The sequence below is a fragment of the Coenobita brevimanus genome, chromosome 7, assembly GCF_032717465.1.
Source record: "Coenobita brevimanus isolate Jiangsu-jjx chromosome 7, ASM3271746v2, whole genome shotgun sequence".
Classification (NCBI taxonomy): domain Eukaryota; kingdom Metazoa; phylum Arthropoda; class Malacostraca; order Decapoda; family Coenobitidae; genus Coenobita; species Coenobita brevimanus.
Window position 1 is genome coordinate 3223101 of NC_136960.1, and position 7205 is coordinate 3230305.

Sequence of the window (7205 nt, forward strand, 5' to 3'; positions counted from 1 at the left end):
TATTTATTTTTTTTTTTACATTGCGAGGTAGGGCGTTGTTCGACATTTTCGTAAATTTTTCGGGGAATATTGCATGGATGGTAATGGTGGAGGTATGCGCTCTACTGAATGCCATTCTAGTTATTATTATTATTATTATTATTATTATTGGTGTTATGGCCGGAGCCGGAAGATTATAAGCACCGTGAATAACTATTACCCATCCCCGACACTCGCAAAAATCCGAGAGAGGATTAGAAAAGGAATAATGAGAGAAACTGGAGGAGAAGATGGGAAGATAAATATAAATGCCAAAGGAAAGTGATGGGATAGCAACAGAAAATGGTGCGGCGTGGGTGGCAACTCTCTCTCTCTCTCTCTCTCTCTCTCTCTCTCTCTCTCTCTCATACAGACGCTGAAAATTTCCAAGTGATGAGATGGGAAGAAATTAAGACTGTCACACTTTTATCGTTCGTTTTCCCTTTGTCACTCTTACTACTTTCATCCTATTTTTCATACTTTTCCCTATTTGCAAACCCTTACGTTACCATTTCCATATCTTTTTCCGCTCTAATGCAAAAAATAGATAGATGGATGGATTTAGATATGGGATGACAGCATATAGTGGAGACTAGTAAACTTGTTGCTCATTTTCCCTATTTTAAACACCCAGTTGTCCCTATTACTCCCCTATTCTCTCATTTTTTCATATTTTAAGCCCTTTTCACCCTATTTTCATCCTTTTTCCCTATTTCAAGGCCTCCTGTTAACCATTTCACCCTGCATTTCATTCTTTTTCCCTTTCTGAAACCCTCCTGTTACTCTTTTTTCCTGGTTATCATAATTCTTCTCTATTTCAAGACCCATTATTACCTTCTTCACCCTCTTTTTCACCCTTTTCTCCCTATTTTAAGGCCTCCTAATACCCTTTTTACACACATCCCTATTTCAGAACCTCCTGTTGTTCTTTTTTATGCTCTTTCATCTTTGTTCCCTATTTCAGTCCCTCTTACTGCCCCGTTCACGTTCCTTTTCACCCTATTTCCCTATTTCAAACCTTCATATTACCCTTTTCACTTCATTTTTTCTCGTTTCAAGCCTTCCTATTACCCTTTTTCACCCTTTTATATTATTTTCCCCAATTTCAAACCCCCCTGTTACCCTTTTCACCCCCTTTGTCATTATTTTTCCATGTTTCAAGCGCCTCCATTACCCTTTTCATGCTCTTTTTCCCCGTGAGTGCCAAATAAAAGTGATGGGATGGCAGCAAAGAGTGGCACTGCGTGGGTGGCACTCTTTCCCTCTCCGCTGCAGCCGCCTAAATTGTGCCAAATCCCCCGGAGGCCTGAGCTGGAATGCCGCTTCAGTAAATCTCGTCCCTCTCCTCTTTCTCCTCCTCCTCCTCCCTCTTCCCCTGCTCTTCCTCCTCCTCCCCCCTCTCCCCCTACTCCTCCTCCTCCCATCGTTGCTCCTCCTTCCTCCCTCTTTTCTTCTTTCCCCTTCTCTCCTCCCCTTTCCTTCACTTCATACTTTCTTCCCCCATCCTCGTCTCCTCTACCTTCTGCGCTGCTTCCTTCATTTGGTTCAGGAAGTTTCGCCACTACGGGAAGGGGTACTGCTTCCCTCCTCCTCAACAGCAACAACCAACAACAACAACTCTCGCCACCACGGAAAGGGGAGCTGCTCTCGTTCGCCCCCGCCTTCTCCTCCTATTCCTACTTTTGCATCTCATTCGTTGCCCTTCCTGTCTTCGTACCATTCTTCTCCTCTCCTCTCCCTCTCTCCTCTCCTCTCCTCTCCTCTCCTCCCCTCTCCTCTTCTCTTCTCTTTCTTCTCTCTCTTCTCTTCTCTTCTCTTCTCTTCCTTCTCTTCTCTTCTCTTCTCTCCTCTCCTCTCCTCTCCTCTCCTCTCTTCTCCTCTCCTCTTCTGTCCTCTCCTCTCCTCTCCTCTCCTCTTCTCTCTTCTCCTCTCCTCTCCCCTCCTCTCCTCTCCTCTTCTCTCCTCTCCTCTCCTCTCCTCTCCTCTCCTCTCCCCTCCTCTCCTCTCTTCTCCTCTCCTCTCCTCTCCTCTCCCCTCCTCTCCTCTCCTCCTTCACTTTAGTAAATCTCACCAGTACGGGTAGGGAAGCTGCTCTCGTTTCCCTCCTCCTTCTCCTTCCTTCCTTCCTTCCTTCCCTCCTTCCTTCCTTCCTTCCTTCCTTCCTTCCTTCCTTCCTTCCTTCCTTCCTTCCCTCCTTCCTTCCTTCCTTCCTTCCTTCTTCCTGTCTTCTCGTCTGTTCTCTATTCTCATCCTTTTTTTCCCCCTTTATGCCTTCGTTCAGTCCATTGCCTTTCGTCTTTTTCCCTTTCCCTTATATTTTCCTCTTTTTAATCTTATATCTTCCTCTCTGTATTCTTCTTCTCATATCTTGTCTTCTCTCTTCTCTTTTCTTTTCTTTGTCTTCCCTTCTGTTCATTTCCCTTCTTTTCCCTTCCCTTCTCTTTTATCTCCGTTTTTTCTCTCCTTTTCTCCTCTCCCCTCGTCTCCTCATCCGTTCTCTCTGTTGTCCTCTTGCTTTCTCTCTTCTATCCTTTTCGCTTCTTTCTTCTCCTCTCTCCTTCCCTCCTCACCTACCTTCTCCTTTCCTCTCCTCTTCTCGCTCCTTTCCCCTCCTCTACTTCCCTCTCCTTGTTCTCCCTTCCCCTCCTCCTTCGTTTCAGTAAATCTGGCCAGAACGGGAGGTTAGGCTTTCCTCCTCCTCCTCCTCCTCCTCTTCCTCTTCCTCTTCCTCCTCCTCTTCCTCTTCCTGCTCCCTTCCAGTTTTCAGTGTTTCCCTTATTTCACCTTTTTTCATTTTTCACCTTCTATCATTCATTCTTTGTCCTCTCTTTCCCCCTCATTATATCCTTATTTGCCCTTCTCCATCTCCTCTCCTTCTCTTCTCCATCTCCTCTCCTTCTCTTCTCCATCTCCTCTCCATCTCTCCATCTCCTCTCCTTCTCCTCTCCATCTCCTCTCCTCCTCTCCATCTCCTCTCCATCTCTCCTTCTCTTCTCCATCTCCTCTCCTTCTCTTCTCCATCTCCTCTCCATCTGTTCTCCATCTTCTCTCCTCTTCTTCAACTTCTCTTCTCATCTCCTTCTCTTCTCCATCTCCTCTCCTCTTCTCCATGTCCTCTCTTTTTCTTCTCCATGTCCTCTCTCTTCTCCATCTCCTCTCCCTCTCTTCTCCATCTCCTCTCCCTCTCTTCTCCATCTCCTCTCTTTCTCTTCTCTATCTCCTCTCCTCCTCTCCATCTCCTCTCCTTCTCTTCTCCATCTCCTCTCCTTCTCTTCTCCATCTCCTCTCCTTCTCTTCTTCATCTTCTCTCCTTCTCTTCCCCATCTCCTCTCCTTCTCTTCTCCAGCTCCTCTCCTCGTCTCCACTGTCCTCTTCTCTTCCCCTTTCTCTTCCTTCCGCCGCTTTAGTAAAATCTGGCCGGATTGGGAAGGGAGGCTTTCGTTCCCAACCTTCTTTTCCTTCCTTCCTCCTTTCCTTCCTCCCTTCCTTCCTCCCTTCCTTCCTTCCTCCTTTCCTCCCTTCCTTCCTTCCTTCCTCCCTTCCTTCCTTCCTTCTTTTCCTCCTTCCTTCCTTCCTCCCTTCCTGCTATCCTTTCTTCCTTTTCTTGCTGCCTGCCTTCCTTCCTTTCTTGCTGCCTTCCTTCCTTCCATCATTCCCTCCTTCCTCCATCCCTTCTTTCCTTCCTCTCCTGCCTTCCCTTTCTCTCCTTCAATCCTTCCTTGTCTTCCTTCCATCCTCTCCTGTCTTTTTTCCCTCCTTCCTTCCCCTCCTTCTTCCCTCTCCAGCTTCCTTCCCCCTTCTCTGTGTCTCTTCTTTCTTCCCCCCTTCTATTTTTCGTTCTGTATCCCTCTTCCTTTTTTGCATTTTCTCTTTTTTTTTTATATATTTCTCCTACCTTTTCGTCTTAGCCCTTATCTCCTTTCCTGTCCTCTTCACCTCTCCTCTCCTCTCCACCTCTCCTTTCCTCTCCATGTTTCCTCTCCTCTCCACATTTCCTTTCCTCTCGTCTCTCCTCTTATCCTCCCCTCTCCACCTTTCCTATCCTCTCCACATTTCCTTTCCTGTCCTCTTATCCTTTCCTCTCCTCTCCTCTCCTCTCCACATTTCCTTTCGTCTCCTCTCCTCTCCACATTTCCATTCCTCTCCTCTTACCCCCTCCCGTCCTCTCCTCTCCTCTTAGTTTCAGTAGAACGTTAGGAAGGAACAGGTCTGAATATAAGAGTTGATTAGTGAAGCAAATTACATATGCTCTCTTCACTTAAAACTAGCGTACACTCTCATCCTTTACCTGCATATTTCCCTCTCTCTAGCCGAATAAGACAATGCAACGGCTCAACATCTTTCCATAGCACTTCTTCGTGACTAGCTTTGTATTGCAGTGTTAGCCTCTTGATACAGCTCAGCCTTGGAGGTGGAGAGACGGCAATTTTAGGCCAAGTTAGAGTGAAGATAGTATAGGGATGAGACGATATATCATTCTGTTAAACAGGGTGTAAAATTGCCATCTCTCCGTCTTGAATACTAAGCTGCAACTACCGATTTAACACAAGGATAGGATGCTAGTCACGAAGAAGTGCTGTGGAAAGATGAATAGCCGTTCCATTGCCTTTTTCTGCAATTGAACTGCTGGAAATAACGTTGCAAAAGGACGAAAATCTCCAACTTGAATAAACTATAGAACGATGCATTTTGGTGTAGGTTAGATAGGAAAACGACTGAAATAGGTTGGGTATATAACTCTCCCCCATCACTAAAACACTCACTACAGAATTAACTAGAGATTGATTACCAATATTACCCCATGTTTTTAAGGAAGAGTGTGCTTTCGTCCTTTCCTGTAAAGTTTCCCTTGGAGTTTTCCTATAATGCGTTGTGTTCCTTCTCGCTCTTTCCTGTTGGTTTTGGAGAGAGAGAGAGAGAGAGAGAGAGGCTAGTTTATTATCTTTGTCCTATTATCGTATTTTGTAGTTTTTAAAAAATACTTCTGTCTTCTCTGTTTTTCTTTATTCCCTTCCCCCTCGTTTGTTTGTCGTTCTTCTCAGTTTCCCTTCTCTTCTACCTTCGTTCCCTTTGGTTGCTTTTCTTTTTTTTCCTCCTCTTCTTATGTTCTTGTACCTTACTTCGTGCGTAGCTTCCCTTTTCTTGCTTTTCTTCCCCATATTCCTCTTCTCTTGTCTGTTCCTCTTGTCCTTTTCCTCTTTGTTCCTTGTATATCCTCTTTACTTTCTTCTGTCATTAACTCCCACTTTTTTCTCCTAACAGTGTCAGTGGTGGAGGTCATGTAATCAAGCCGACCCATCCCGCTGCGGTACAGCCGGGCCTACACGTCACAAAGGTAATGTCAGAAAAATATACCTGTTGATACACACGTATAGACATGATGCAGTGAGGGACAGAAGTTCGTGTTTTATTTTTTTTTTTCTTTTTATTTTTTTTAAATGCGAGGAAGAAGGAACCAAAGGCCAAGGTTGCTGTTCTGTTGTTTTTACTTCACATTTGGGCATATCCTTCAGTCGTCCTCCTGACCCGTTTTATCAGGGAATCGTCTACGGACAGAAAAACATGTCAAGCCTCTCTCAGTTTAAGATTGTTACCCATCAAAAGACATAACTAGTTCATTCATTCATTCAATGCCAGACGCCATGTATCCCAGACGGGGTGGCCAAGGGCTTAGAGTTAATTGTTTTACAGGGAGGGGCACTAATCCTCCACCAACCCCACTTGACACGTAGGGATGCCAACAGCATCTGGTGTTCCCAGGAGGTCACCCATCCAAGTACTAACCAGACCCAACGTTGCTTAACTTCGCTGATCGGACGGGAAGCGGTAGTGAAGTGATATAATGTTAGGTTTACTTTTGACATGGATCGTATAATTATTCCTTTTATATCGTTCTCTAGATGGTCCATGGTTTCAGATTGAGCTTTTTTTATTTATCTGTCTTTCTGTTGCCAGACGCCTAAGTTCGAAAAGGGGTGTCCACAAACAAATCGCCTCCATGTCGCCCTGTCCAATGCCACGTCACTGCCTCGCTCCCAGCTCACACCCCCCACTCCCATATACCTCTTCACTCGATCCCTGCATCTCATCTTCGGCCTCCCTCTCCCCCCTTCCACCTCACTCGCATACTCTCTCCTCGTTAGTTTCTCGCTTTCCGTCCTCTCCACATAAGAATATTTCTGAATGTAGAACCATGAGGAAAAGTTCGCCGATGCTCCCCTGCTGGCACTGAGACCTTCCTTCGATATATCTCATTTCTCCCCAAACAGCAGTGTATTCCTCCTCCTCTCACTTCTCCTTCTTTGTGTGTGTGTGCTTCGAATTGCTGTCACGTGAATATACTTCGTGTAATCACCTTGCATTGCCACACCCCACGGAGAAATGTTGGCTAACTTTCAGTCATGTATAAATATTCTTCTTTATTATAGTAGGTACAATGAAAAAACGTATCGGAAAATATGATCTGATTTTTACAACTGTTTCAAAATGTTAAGACGGGAAACGTGAGGATAATTTTTAAGGTTGTTGTAAGAGATAAGAAACTCTATATTCTTAGGAGCCGTGTGTGTCGCTGGGGGCCAGGATGGGGAATGTGTTAGAATGGATGGCGTTTGGAAAGACAGTGGAATGAACTTGATATTTACCCCAGCGTTACGTGCAGTGATGTCTCAGTTTTATGCATTCTAGGGTCTCTAGCACCTTTTCCTTAGCGATTTATTTTTATAGATATGGCTGGTTAATATCCTTTAGTACGCTTGGTATGTAAAGTGAGGCGATATTGGAAGGATTTACATAACACAAGGGAGGACAGTAAGGTGCACTAAGCAAAATAAGTCGCTGAGGAAAAGGTGTTAGGGAGCCTCCTTAACTGGCGAGAATACCGGCCAAGGTGTAGGAGCGAGGTAGAGTAAATATAGAATTCTCTCTGCCTCCCCTGTCTCTTTCTCACCAGTGGATTTATAGATGCTTGAAGGAGACGATGTGGACAAAGGTACATGTAATCACCAACAGCTTAGCACTTGTCCCACTTTTTAATCTTTCTACTAAATGCTTCCCCTCCTCCTTACCTTGCTAACTCTCTCATTTCTTCCATTTTCTTCTCTTCTCTCTTTCTCCCCTCCTCCTTTCCTTCCTAACTCTATCATTTCTTCCTCTTTCCTCTCTTCTCCCTTCTCTCTTTTTTCCTC

General features: G+C 45.0%; 1 pseudogene; it reads right to left on the minus strand.

Moving 5' to 3' along the window:
• Window positions 1-5752: 5752 nt before the first annotated feature.
• LOC145405557 (5S ribosomal RNA) lies at window positions 5753-5881 on the minus strand (annotated as a pseudogene).
• Window positions 5882-7205: the final 1324 nt, after the last annotated feature.